Source organism: Papaver somniferum, unplaced genomic scaffold (assembly GCF_003573695.1).
Source record: "Papaver somniferum cultivar HN1 unplaced genomic scaffold, ASM357369v1 unplaced-scaffold_54, whole genome shotgun sequence".
In the NCBI taxonomy this organism is placed as follows: Eukaryota; Viridiplantae; Streptophyta; class Magnoliopsida; order Ranunculales; family Papaveraceae; genus Papaver; species Papaver somniferum.
Genome location: NW_020648082.1, coordinates 921,396 through 937,166, shown reverse-complemented (window position 1 = coordinate 937,166; position 15,771 = coordinate 921,396).

Sequence of the window (15,771 nt, the reverse complement as noted above, 5' to 3'; positions counted from 1 at the left end):
AAAACAAACCTGCTTGATACCAACTCAGTCCTTATCACAATCACAGATTAATGATAACGTTCAAAGTCGAAGGATGTCTTCCTTTTAGATTTGAAACACTTGAATCACCAAGAAAATTACAAATCCTAAACTACTTGAAAACAAGAATCAAAGTTTACAGTTATGGAAGTAATACACTTGATTCCAAGGTTTAAGTTTTCAAAGCAAAAAACTTACCCATCTCTAAGATTCACATTTATCAAAGATAAACCGCTTTCAAAATCCCAGACAAACAGTAGTAGACAGTCATACAAAAACCCAAATACCAAAATCTTCCAACTTAAAAGGTCTTCAATCTTCTTAATCTTCAAAGTAACAACCTGCATAATCGACTTGATTCCACTATATTACCTGTCGTACATAACAAGTCTGTTAATGCTGGAAAGTTAATAATTATATCAACAAATTGTGAATCATTGGATTTGTTATAATATGTTCTTAAAATTCCTTGGTATCCTTATATCAGAAGAGAAGGACCATGATATAAACAAGAACTTATCCAGGAGATAACTATGCATTAACTCAACATTAAGTATTAATTTCCACACGACTAGGTTCTCGGATGAGTTTTTCAGAAAACAAAGACTCAATGTATACAGTGTTATGTCCAAGGCTTGTTTGGAAACAGAATCTACCAATTTTGAAAAATAAAAGATCTGCGTAATAAAGATGTTTCCAAAATTTGGGAAAGGCTTTGATATTATATGATTATATTAACATATATAACTCATTTGTAATAAATATAAAAGATTGTTTCCAATTATAATCTAAGGAATTCAAAAATGCTAAACATAAAAAAGTATGGAAAAAAGATATGAGAGGCCATTTGATCCATGGAATTAGTCTGCAACGTATTTGTGTAAGGACCTTTATTTATATATGACATACAATGGACATTAAGTATTAGATGTAATGTCATGCAACCATTATTAGTCATTTACTTATTATTAGAGCAATGCTCAGTTAAACCTACAAGTTTTGATATATCATCAAGCTTGTTGGCAATGTTAGTTGATCAAAACTATTTCTTAATTTCGTCTACTAAATCAACTCTCGGACTAGGTTTAAATTTGGTAGTTGAGTATCAGAGATCACCTACGATGAAGATCGACGAAGACATTTGGAGAACTTCTTTTATCAAATATGTGAATACTAAACTATTTTATCTTACTCACTATCATACCATTCTATCATTTGCGACCATGTCATATGAGTTCTAGTAGATTTATAAAGAAGAAATTTCGAGTCAAGATAACCTTGTTAAAAATCTCGAAATTTGATTCAAGCATAGATGTTCAAAGGTCCTCAAAAATATCTTTTGAATTTGATATAACCTTATAAAACTCTGATGAAATTATCATCAACGACATTAGCACAAGTAAGAATTAGTTTGAAACTCATTGTACTGTGAGGAAGTAAATTGTCACTAATAAATTATGGTATATGTTTGATATTCTAAATCTCGTCTTCTCATAAGGTTGCATACCTATAGTAAAATCCATATATAAAAGGATAAAATAAAAATACAAAACAAAACTTAAAAATAAAAAAGGGCAAAAAAAACATACCCTACAAGTTGACGGCCCAAAATTGTAAATTTTCTATTTTTATGGAATGTAGTAATTGGTTGATAACTTAACAAATATTTTTGTAAGTAACACAATTGAAGATTTCTTTAAGTACACTCAAACCTTCCTCAACACCCCGTTTGACCCTCAGATTATAGGTCGCACACATGGTTATGATATGAGCAAACACACGGCCAGTTTTATATATATTTGCATCTTACAAGATGTGTGGGGGTAAGTTATTTTGTCTTGTACGCGACAACTTTCGTACATGTTTAGTAAAAGTGAAGATATATTTAGGTACATAGTTAGATTATATGACATGTGATGTTCAATGCTGAGTAACTTATCTTGTAGTACCAGGGTACTTTTAGTTATCCCAACACGACATATAAACTACAACTTAATAAGAAAGAACAACATAACTCCCAACTGCGCGATAAAAAAACTTAAACTTATTGATCTAGAGAATAATTTTTCTAGAGAACTCTGCCCCAAATTGAAAAATCATTGAAGTGTGAACTGATATCTGTAAAGATGATGATGGTATTCAAGTTTTTTTCAGCAGCAACATCTAGATCTTTTCCATGTAAATGTATTTCATACTACAAGGTTGCACGCAACGCTATTCAACATTCTCATTTTTATGATTTGTAGGTATTCTTAACACATTCCATTGTTGATATTTTTATGTGAGTTTGTAATATGTTCTTCATGTTTTATTTGATGACCATTTATAGCTTCAAATTTGAATATTTGTATAGAATGAAGTATTTGAAACTTGGGTTTGAAGTATGAGAAGGATGGCATTCATAAGTGTTATGTATGACAATGAAAGTTTGGTAAGGGATTCATTTTAGAAGCTGAAAGCCAAATATCATAAGTTTGTGGAATTATGGAACTCAAATGTTAGGTATGAGATCTTTGCTAGTTAGAAAATTATACTTAAAGTTAGGAATGTTATTCAGGATTGTCTTCTATTACACAACTACAAAGAAAATAATACTTAATACTCAATATGATAGAACAAGTAAGATAAGAATATAATACTAAATACGATAGAACAAGTAAGATAAGAATACGCACCTATAAAGAAAATAGTTAGATCTGGATTCACGAATCCAAATGAAGTCTTCAAGTCGTTAACCTATAATGGTTTTGGAAAAACCTAGATTAAAGTAGAATCGACTCTAATCGCAACTAGGACATAGGAAAGTGTCGGGATTAGGTTTTCTACTTGCTAGAGTTATCCCTTATATAGTCTTTCAAATCAGGGTTTACTTACAATCAAAGCTAGGGGTATCTTAGTAACAAAGCAATTGATATTTAACGTTAGATGAAAACCTGATTTAAGATTTAAGCTAAGTTTGCTTAAAATCAAAGAAATATTTCTCCACTGTTAGATGGTCTTAGCTTGTTACACACAAATGAAATATACCTTCATTTAGATATGGGTAACCGTACCTAAACGTGTATATTGAGTTGACTCAACAATAGTTAACCGAAGTTAGCCATATGAACACTTTTGTCTTAGCCATATTCATCTGACACTTGTAGATCAAATATGATGATCAATTAAATATGAAAGATTATAAAATGAATCTAATTTTGTTTTCAATAGAGTTGTTCAATTTTTCATCATTGAATATAAATGTATATAAACCAATTGAAAAAAAATCAGTTTGATTCATAATTGTACAAAGAACTTATATAAGAATCAAAGCATGAAAATTTAACCATGGTTTGCAAACATTGCATTCCTTAATTCATAAATGTATTTTTTCATGAGTATTAGAATCATACTAAACCGATTTTAGAACTTTACCAACTAAGTCTTCAAACAGGTACGCAAATTATAGTATCTAGGCTTTGGTATTGTGCAGTTATTTTCAAACGAGTACGCAAATAGCCGTCTCAGACCTAACTTAGGTAGAAGCATTCGCATATAGGTATGCAAACAAGATTTTTGGAATTTTCAGTTAAAGCCATTCGCATATTGGTATGCGAACAAGGTTTCCGGAGTTTGCATACTAGGTATGCATAGTGTGTTGTATCTAGACAAAGATATTTGTTCTAAACCCCTATTTTAATCGTTGAAACATCCTTAGAAGATGACAATAGATGTCTCACACAAAGTATTAGCTTCGAAGTAATTTTCAAGTGATCGAATGATCAATACGAAATTTTCCAAGTCGACATCAAATGATTTTCTCACACAAATCATGTAAGATGTTTCAAGAAAATTTCCACATGACCGCTTTGACTTATTATTCAGTTTCAATAAATAAATTGTTTCCAACTAAATTATTCAAGAATAACGATGAACGTAGCTAAAACAAAAATCTTCTAACGCATATTTCGAGAAATATGTAAGCAAGTTATATTTATCTCGAAATATGAAATGTGTATAATATAAACGTCTATATAGTTATACGACTTAATCTCATTAGGAAATAGAATAGAATAGACTTTTGAGTGATAGATAAGTTTTAGTCTCCACATACCTTTTGTTGATGAAGTTCCTCCAAGCTCTCCTCAGTATATCTTCGTATTTAATCGATGAACGTCGTGAAGTCTAAAGATCAACTACACATTTTATCCTAATCCGAGACATAACTATAAGTAGAATCGAAAGATTTATAGTTTTGATCAACTAAACTTGACAAATAAGCTTGAGATAGCAACGCTTGCGAGTTCGAACGAGCATTTTTCTACAGGGATAGTTTGTTTAGACCTTGAATTATTCCTAAGAATACCGACTATGAACAGAGATAATTATATAAAAATCGATTTTCCGACTATAAATAAAAATCAGAATTACACTTGAAAAAGTTCAATAAAAATTATTTTATTAATAAAATCGACTGTTTAAAATAATACCTAGAAGGCTTTCAATTAAACTTGAGAAAAAACCCTAACTTGCCGACAAGAGAGGATGAACACAATCCAAAAGCGACTCAAACTCAAAATTTGAGATTTTACTAAATAATGAAAGTACTTATCAAAAGAAACTACATGACACAAACGACGACTTAAACGAACTCCTAACAAAGAAGTTACTAACAAAATAAAACTTTCCTAAAATGGCAAAAACATGTCTTAAATGCCCGAGACAGTGGACTATGGCCAAATTTAGATGTCATGATTATTGAGCCGTTTCCCATCAAAATAGACACCTGTCGGACTATTTCACAATAGTCAAGTATTTTTCCTCCAAATAGGCTATGACGTACTCGTCTGCATCACGAACGTTGGTCGGTAATAACAAAATAAAAAAGGAAAGATGCAATTACGATGATTTTTTATTTAGGGTTTCATTATTAATAATTTCTCTTTCTTGTCTCTTTTTTCTTACCAAGAAAAAGAGAGATCGGTCGGAGGACAAGCTAAAGTTAGAGCATGTGACATTAGCAAAAAGATATATATTCATTTTAACAAATGTCGGATTTTCTCATCATCGAAACTTGTTATTCTTCCAAATCGTTATACTACATATTTCAATATTAGAATTTCCAAATACCAATAACGTTTTGAGAAGAAATCAAATATTTTACTTGTGTGGTCTGGATGACAAATCCAAGTATTAAAATGATGCTATATAAAGTCAGCATACGCTATCACTAACACAAAAACAAAGGATAAAGATGTTGATAACGAGATTAATTTTTTTTTATTTTTATTATGTTATAAATAATCTAGTTCTTGAAGGTAAAAATATTATTATTCCAGATGTTTCGAGAATGAGTTAGTAGGGAGTTTTTTTTAATTGTGGGCGCCTAAAGAAAAACACAATAGCGTTATCACACTTTATTCATAATATGCATAGTCAATGCACATGACACAATCAAGATCCCAGTAATCCTATGGTTCAAACTCTATATTTTTGTTTAATTTATCTATAAAATAAACTAAAACAACCTGTACATTTTCTAACATAGCTATCCATGATTTTTTTTAAGACAACATGGTTAGGAAATTGTTATGAGTAATTCCAATCTATACAACCAAGGATTCTTATTCGCTTACATAGATGTGTAAGCATTCACCACCTGCTCTTCTGCCGCAAAATACACATATCTAACCAAGTAGTATTTCAGCAGTTCTTTGCATCTATATAAAAGCTTAGTTTCATTGGGTAAATTTGCATATTAATTAACTTTATTTCTTTTTTTTTTCATCACCTACTTTACTACATATCTTACCATCTGCAAATAATAAGAATCATCATCAATATATTCATATTTATGTTTCTTATTTTTTAATTATTTTTCAAGAAAAAAAAAAGGACATGTAGTTTTGCATAAACTGCAGGGAAAAAAGATATGTGATTGGACTGAATTTTTTTTAAAAAAAGGCTTATGATGTAGTGGTCTTCCAAATTCAAGTGTATTCATATGATTTACGAGTTTGCTTAGTATTAATGTTTCATATACTTAGTCTTCCTTAGTGGTTGGAACTCTTGGTCACATTTCCATTCTGGGTATATGAGGTAAGTGTTTGCTAGCCATGTGGAAAACATTACAAGAAACAGGTAGGAGACAAAGATGAATCCATGAAGCATGTGATCTCAACTTTGTTATTTGCTTTCGTCAAAATATAAACACAAGCTTGAGATGGTGGAACGTGGAAAGGAGAAAGAAGAAGGAATGAAGAGTTTGAAGTAGACGACAATGCATTTAATGGTAATTAAGAACGACCAAAGATCTCAAGAAGACCATACTAACCTGCCATCGTGTCAAAGAGAGATTCAACTACATTGGTAATAGAAAATCAAGTTCGCTCGGAGACGAAGTTGTTACTCATCTTGTTCAGTATGGTCCAATATAGTCTTTAAGATATATGTGATTGGTTACTAACTATTGATTTTTTGTGGTACAACAAAATGAGTCAATATAATCCTTAGCCTATAAAAGAAAAACTTGTATTGTTTTTAAAGGGTTGGAAAATACGCGAGAGAGTAAGGTATAAAGATACTTGTTATTACTTACCAAAATCACCTTGTTCTTGAGAGATTTAGCCATTCACCACTTGTAAACTCTATCAAATTTTAGTGAAATCAATCCCCTTGGTTTTAACCTTCAAAAAATCGTAGGTTTTAACTCCTAATCCCGTAAATTTTTGCATTCAAAGTACTTTACCATGATGACCTGCCAAGATGTCAAAAAAAAATTAGACTAGACTGGGTTGCAGAATCGAAAGCTCGCTCAGAGATGAAGTTGTTACGCATCTTGTTTAGTATGGTTTTGTACAGTCTTTGGGATATCATTCGAGTACATTGGTTATAAGTGTTGGTGTTTTCTACTATATCAAAGTGGGGCCAATACATTCTTTAGGTATAAATGGAAAACTTTTATTCTACTTTAAGTGTTGGAAAATACTTGAGAGAGCAAGGTATAAAGAGATCTATTATTTAACCAAGTCACCTTGTTCTTGAGATATTTAATCACTTACCACTAGTAGAAATCAACCCCCTTAGATGTAATTTGAACATTGAATCACATAAATCCTCGTGTTCAAAATGGTTAATATCACGTATCAGAGTCGTATCGACGAGATAAATACACATAGACAAAGGATTATATCTGTTTTTATAGCGAACGCACTTGTAATTTTATTGTTTAAAGGTAGTCAATTATCATGCTACTCAAAAGTTTTGATTTATATTATAATAACATCAATCAAAAAACGCATGTTATATATTCGGAAAACTTAGTTTAACTTCATAACCAAACAACCCTAAACTTATATATTCGGAAAACTTAGTTTAACTTCATAACCAAACAACCCTAAACATGAGTTTATATGAGATTTTATATTTTTAGAAGAAAAAAAAAACACTTCATTATTATTATATGAATATCGTCGATTTTACCATCCAATATCGTCGATTTTATGTCGGTCCATTACAACCGATTAAGTTGAACAATACAACCAATTGCCAATAGTAACTATATTGTCTATGTTGATGGTAGTTTAATAGTTTAGTTCATGTTGGGATTAGTGAATTTTTATTTCACTTGGACTCGTATTGGGTTGTTGCAGGATTTCTTGCTACTATAAGAACCAAATTAAAAACTGATCGTTTACAGAATTTAAAATCGTCGTTTGCTAACAGTTTGGCTAAGTTTTGGACTTAAACGTCCCATTTTAGTCTAGTTTTACAATGTATTAAGGTAAGAAATTGGGTAGAGAGGGTTAGACTCCCCCGAAGAAATTTTAATCTCCTCCATTGGTAGGATCAAGATTAGACTTTATTGTTGGGATTGGCGATTGGCTCAGCAGTGGTTATCAAATATTTTTATTACAGGTGTGCTCTCGGCCTCAAATCCTCTTGTGTCGCAACCACATACGAATTGATTATCGTGGATGACAATCATACCAAATGATCCAATTATATTCATCTATGTGTTTTTGGTAAAAAAAAAGTAAAAAGTAGTCAGATCTAATCCTCATTTTCAAAAAAAAAAATACTAACCTCAGACTTCCTGGATATGATACATGTTATTAAAAAAATACCACACTCAAACTTCCTGGATATGATACATGCTATTATGGTTATAGAGTAAAAATTAAGTAGTTACTTACATTCGGGACAGATTTATCTCGTAAATTTAACATGTTCATTGCTCACCATATCAATTTTGAGCTAAATGTTGTCTAAAAAGAAAAAAGAAACATAACAAAGTTAGAAGTTTAGATCCCTGCATTTTTTTGAAACTATATGAGTTTAGATCTGGAAATGAAGCAGAAAGGATAGTTATTCATATCAGAGAAACTGTCACCTCTTTTTTTGAAACTAAACGAGTTTAGATCTAGAGATGAAGTAGAAAGGATGGCTGTTTTTATCAGAGAAACTCTCACCTCTTTTTTTTGAAACTAAACAAGTTTAGATCTAAAGATGAAGCATAACGGATGGTTGTTTCTAGCAAACAAACTCTCACCTCTTTTGTTGGTGCTACTGGACCAAGTGACGAAGAAGAAAGGGTTTTTAGTTTACTGAAAAAAAAAATATGTTTTAAGCAGGAGCTTGTACGAAAGAAAAAAAACGTGCCAAAAGAGGTTATAATCTGACAGTGAATTGGGGTATATGCGAGTGAACAAACATGGCACACTAATTAAACATGAGATGACTATACCCAACTACATATCGTACTTTGATGTGATCACAATTGACCAATTTCAGTTTCCTATTCGTTTAAGTTGAAAAAATGATTAATTATAATTTTAAAAATCCATTTGAAGTACCAATAAGAATATAATATACTTCAATTCAATGCTAATATAAAACAGAAGCTTCCAAATGATTGAACATTTATTTTCATCCACAATAATCAATACCGCCTCCGCCTCCATTAACATGTTTCATTAATATATTAAGATATTATATATATATATATATATATATATATATATCAAGCAATCATGGGAAAAAAAATTAACTTCATATGATAAAAAGAACGTATATTCAACAAACGGTATTCATCTTTAATATGTTTTATGCAAAGAAGAAAATTCGTAATATACATAGTGTAACATTTTTATTTAAAAATTTGAAAATGGTAGATTCGTGATAATACAAATGAAGAAATTTTGATATTTGAAAATTCTAAATTAAAACGGTTTAGGTTTTCGAAAAACATGGGTAAATGTTAGTTAAAAGAAGTTTAGTGTGTAGCTTTTCTTTTTTAAGTTCATAATATTCGTAACACATATTCTCTTTCTTTTTTTTCATCGTTTATATTTATTTACATGAGATTGCAATATAGTTATGTTGGATTTTCTAACATAACTATCAATGACTTTTTATAAAGATAAAAAGGTAGGAAAACTGTTACCGATATTTCCAATCTATATATTCAAGGATTCTTACGCGCATAAGTAGATGTGTAAACATTCACCACTCTTTCTTCTCCGGAGAAATAAAGTACAACTCCGGAGTCGGGATTTAAATTTTGGAGGGGGCAACATAAGTAAAAATTCATTTAGAAAATCATCATCCATTTCTTGTGAACCCGGATATTGACGATACGCAAAGCCAAAATATATTTCTAGTCACATTTCTTTTAGGATTTCTATTATGATTTTTTTTTCTAACTTAAGAAATTAAATTTTATCGAATAGAAAAAAACAAGAGGGAAATGTACAAATTTTTGACATAAAAAATTAAGTTTATCGAAATAAAAAAAAAAACATGAGGGAAATGCACACGATAATACAAAGAGGCATCAGCCATAACAAAAGGGTAAAAGGAGCACAAATAGTGCTATCAAAGGGGAACGACACAATAAACAATGGGATCCTAAATTCCTCAATTGAAACTAAAGTTTAATGTATGCCAAATATATAATTGAAACTAAAGTTTAATATATGCCATATATATAAGAAAACGAGAAACTGATTGATGCCGAAGATAAGGAAATTCTAAAACCGAAAATATATATAGTGGTAGACTGTTAGTTATTTGACAGTTTGATGGATAAATATTTTCATGGTCAAATTGAATATACATGCTAGTGTAGGATTTTTAAAATGTTGAGGTGGCCATGACTACCCCAGGATAACATGTGGCTCCGCAACTGTATGCATAATAATTCAATGGTTCTTTGTATCTATACGAAAACTTAGTTTCGTTGTAAAGACTTGCATATTAATTTACTTCTTTCCTAGTTTTTTTTCATCACCTACTTTACTACATATCTCACGATCCAAAATAATATAACTCATTATCGTTTTTTTCATCACCTACTTTACTACATATCTCACGATCCAAAATAATATAACTCATTATCAAAAAATCACGTCTTGTTTTTGTAATTCTTTTTAAGGCAAAAAAGGACATATAGTTTTCATAAAATATTAGAAAAAGAAAAATAAATGAAAATGTGATTGGACTGAACTTTTATAAAAGAAAAATAGTACTTTGAAAAAGTGAAAGTAACATTTTTCCTGAACCAGAGAGAGTATGATGTAGCGATCTTCCAAATTCAAGTGTATTCATCTAGCCTACAAGTTCGCTAAGCATTAATGTTTCTTATACTTAGTCTTCCTCGGTGATCACAACTCTTGGTCACATTTCGATTATGAGTGTATGAGGTAAGTATCTGATAGCCACGTGGAAAACATTGAATGAATCAGGTAGGAGATAAAGATGAATCCATAAAGCATATGATCGCAATTATATTCTCTGCTTTTCCTTAATACATTACCACAACCTTGAGATGATGGAACGAAAGGAGAAAGAAGATGTACTAACGAGTTTGAAGTAGATGACAATGTGTTTAATGGTAATTCAGAATGGTAATATCTCAAGAAGACCATACTAACTTGCCAACATGTCAAAGAGAGATTCAACTACATTGGTAACAGAAGATCGAGTTCTCACGGAGATGAAGTTGTTATTCATCTCCTTCAGTATTGACGAGATGAATACACATAGGCGAACAATTATATCGATTTTTATTGGGAATACTCAAAATTTTAATTTGGAGGTGGTTATTTATTGTGTTACTCAAAATTTTTAATTAGGTTTTACCTATGTTTCTCCTAAATTCCACCCACTCTATAATTTTATTTTAATTATGAACCAAATTTAATCTGCGTAACCATAACCCAACTCAGTCATCATCTTCCATTATCATCTAAAGATCCGCCACCGGCATCAATTGAAATCATCACTGCCACCGCTTTCTTATTAGCCATAAAAAATGGTGCTGAACGGGGATGTCTAAAAAATGAAAATTTCATTACCCCGTCTGAATAAAACGGTGAAGGTCTCATACATGCAATATTGATCCCCATTACAGGAATTCAAGGAACTATTTACGAATTCTTCTTTTATCTCTGTTAGCTCTTGATCCTTTAATCAAAAATATAATTGCATTCCTTCGAACTTATCTCGTATAATCTACTGTAGAACGGATGAGGTTATTTATCAATTATAATGACCAACAACATCGATTATTTAATTTTGAAATATATGTACAAATATTTAAAGGATTGATGCTCAATTCATCACCCCAAGTTATGATTACTTGGAGAAAACCCTAAAGTCTTTAAACGTCAATGGATTTTCATAACAAACACATGTTTACAGATCGTCAATTAACCTTCTCTAATTACAAAAATCAAATTGTTTGGATTCAAGTCACGTGATCACATCATTCAAAAATTATAAACTATAATCAATATACTTTGATTTTTCATGGATAAAATACGAAAATTAATATTAATTCATTTATCGTTGGCACGATCAACCTAAGTTGATGGTGGTGGGTTATGACAACAACAATGTATTTAGGGTTTACCGATGAATGATCAAATATTTCGGGGAAGGAAGAGTAGTTAAGTGGGTTTTAGATATGCACATGTGAAAAGGTCACAAAGCGTAAAAGTTTCTTTTTGTCATGGGTGGAATTTAGGAGACGCATGGGTGGTAAATAGACAAAACCTTAATTTATGGTATTTTCATAATAACATTAATCGAAGAGCGTGTGTTATATATTTAAATAATTAACTTCATAACTAAACAATCCTAAATATGAGTTTATATAAGATTTTTCACTTTTACAAACAAAAAAACACTTCATTATTATTAGATTAATATCGTCGATTTTACAAGCTAATATGGTAACAAAAATATCGATCCAATACCACCGATAAAATTGAACGATACAACTAATATTAATTACATTGCCTATGTACACGATAGTTTAGAATTATTACTTCATTGTGATTTTAATAAACTGGTATCTCACTTGGACTTGTAATTGTTAGATCATGTTTGGTTTGTTAAAGGATTTCTTCGGATAAATTTTTTCTAAGGACATTTTTTGATGGGGGCATGAGAGACCGATCATATGTTGACATGCGTATTTCTCATTAATTGCTTCCGACTGATTTTGTTTCAGTCTAGTGTTACAGTGTAGTAAGGTAGGAAAATTGACTCCCAAGAGAGAGGGTCAGGTTCCCCTGAATTTTTTTAATCTCCCTTATTAATATGATTGAGATTAAATTTCGTTCTTGGGAATAGCAGTTGGCTCAACAGTGACGCTGGTCTAACTAGACGGGTTTGGTGTAGGATAGGAAATAGATTTTGCTATATCGGCATGTCATTTGTCCTGGGTTGTTTTGCGAGAAAAAAAAGAAAGATATGATTCAGAAAAAAAAATCAGTAGAACTAAGCAGGGAACTACTCTAGCTAATTGGGTTTGTTTGGTTTATTCCAGTAGCGGATCCCGATTTTGAAAATAAAGGAGACTAAAAAACAATTATACATATACTAGGAGACTAAATTTTAAAATTAAGGTGGACTAAATGGAAAACATAATCAAGGTTTTATGTTGTTCTGGTGATTTTAGGGGAGGCTAGAGCCAAGATTAATCAACCCTTGGCTCCGCCCCTAGTTTTTTCGGTGAAACTAGTTTAGTTTGTTCACGGGTGCTGGTCTAGTTGTAGTGGACCATCAATAAAATATAACTATATTATTGGGGCTTAAAAAGAATGAGGTTTTTGGGACTAGATGGGGTCATGAAATAACAACCCATAACACCCCTTATCTATCCTTTTTTGTTATGTCTAGTATACCCTTAATTTGATTAGTGCTAATTAAATTGATTAATCTGACTAATCAGTCTTAGTGAATCGATTAGACTAATCAACTCATTAATCTTTTACAAATCAAAATTTGATTTTTTTTGTAGTTTTGTAAAAGGAAAAATTGTGATTTTGGTGAAATTTTTTTGAAAAAATTTGAAGATAAATGATGAAACCCTTCATTACGAAACTCAAGATAACCATATAATAAACTCCCAACATCAATTTTATCAATTCAAATCGGTTAAAAATATGAAACAAATCTGGAATTTTTTGATGTTACGGCTGGGAAATTGTGACGACCCATATGTAGTAAGGTAATTGCGGTTAGGATATGAAGAATTCCCAGCCGTGATCACATTAAAAGGATGGGAAGTGAAGAACTCCTGAATATGTATTAAGGTTGGGATAACTTATATTTCCCATCCGTAAATGAATATGTAAGTTGAGAAATTTATATTTTTAACACGAATACATACTATGATTGAAAATAAGTAATACTTTCATTAACTAGACCACAATGAAACCCATTACATACTTAATAGATTCCCGTTACAAGGTTGGTTTTAATAACACCCCTTTCGATGTATCAAGAAGTCTTTGATGATGGCGAATTAAGCTTCCAAGTTGAAATTATAACCTTTCAATTTTCTCCGTTCCTTCTTAGCTTGAGCTACGACTTCTCCATCAGTCTCACCTCTTAGTCGAAGTTGGTTGCACATACTACGTAAATCCATATATTTTTCCACTTTTTTTGCGTATGTCTGAAAATCAAAGATACAATTCAATCCCATCGCGGTTGTTAGTGTTACCTGTTTCACTACAAAAATTCTCAAAAATCTTACTCCAATACGATTGACTTGGTAAACCACTTTTCCTTCGTTCTTCTCCCCTCTTTAGATAACATAGTACAAAATTTCTGCAAAGAGATATGTCTTCTTCCAAAGTAAAGTTTCATTTATCCTTTGAGTACATTGTATTGAGTTTGTAGGGGTTTTGGTAGAGATTATTTATGTGGAGGTGGAGTTTATATGGATGTGTAGTTATTTGAAGTTTATATAAGTGGTTGAACACCTAGAACCTTCTATAGATCAGTCTTCAAACAGATCTATTTTTCAAAATTCAAAAAACTAGACGATAAGATGTTGTAAAATAAGAAATTATTGATAGTTACGACTAGAAATTATAAAGGAAGACCCAGCCGTAATTTTTTACAAACCTGCAGGGTTTGTGGTGTGTCAGAATTACGACTGGGATTTCCGGCCGTAAAAATGTTTTTTACTATCTGTCAGAATTACGACCAGAATACCGGGCCGTGTATTAGGATTACGGCCTTGATATGCAGCCGTAACCAGGAGCCCTTTTTTTGGGGTCACTAGAAAACTATACGGCTAGGAAAGTCCCAACCGTAACCAATTCGCAGACGGGTTTCCGAACCGTTTAAGTAGTTACGGTATGGAACTCGAAAGGTAGACCTAGCCGTAAATTAATTTACGGTTTCCAGTCCTAACTGTAAACATGACTCATTGTTTTTCAGGGAGATCAGACCCAACAACGGCTAGGTTTTTCCCAACCGTGAATAAATTATGGATGGGTTTTCGAACCGTTTTGATTTTTACGACTGGTATTTTCTAACAGTTTTCTTGTTTACGGCTATGGAAGTTTATTTGACAACTATTATATACATTTGCGGCTAGGTTCTGTGAATCATCGACCTAACCGAAAATGCACAAAAAACTCAATTATTTTGATTTTTTCCTCATTTTTCTTAGATTAGATAAATTGAAAGACTAACATTAATGCATACATGCAAACCTCTAAATCCATAACCAAACAGAATAGCCAAAGTCTTAGATAATAAAAAGATAAAATAATCCATAAAGTAATTAAAATCCTAAAAAGGGAGTAAATAGTCATTCATTCACTTGATTCCTCCTCCTCCGAGGACGTGCACAAATATGTATCCAAGTTGTCATCATCTTTCTCCTGTTCAACAACTTGTTCTACCACTCTAGCCTTTTTACCTCATTTTCCCCTGCCAACTTGAGTTGGATTTTTTTTACCTCCACCACGTCCACTTGTTCCACCTCGAGCACTTGTTCCAACTCGGCTTTTTTTTTCTCCTCGATCGCGACCACCTTTTTCACCTCGAGCACTTGTTCCACCTGGACTGCCTCGACCGCCTTTTCCTTGCTTTGATTGAGCTTGCTGATCGGAGGGAGTATCTGAGTCGTCGCTAGAAAAAGGAGACCTATACCTCTTATGTCTCCTTGATCGGTCATGTTCATAAGCATATAGATCTGCTTTCTCAGGAATTATTATGCCTTTAACTCGATTCCGGAGTAATCTTTGTTCAGGGACGGACAACTTCTCACCCGAATTAATCATACTGCTCATGTCCTTGACCACCTAATTAACTCGTTCAACCTATTTTTCCATACCAAATAGACATACTATAATTATTCATAGATAATTAACAAAAGCAAACATATAAAAACATAATTAGTAGTATACGTACCACCATCTTCTTCATTCATTCATTCGTTTTATTTTGAAAATCTCTTTCTCTGCC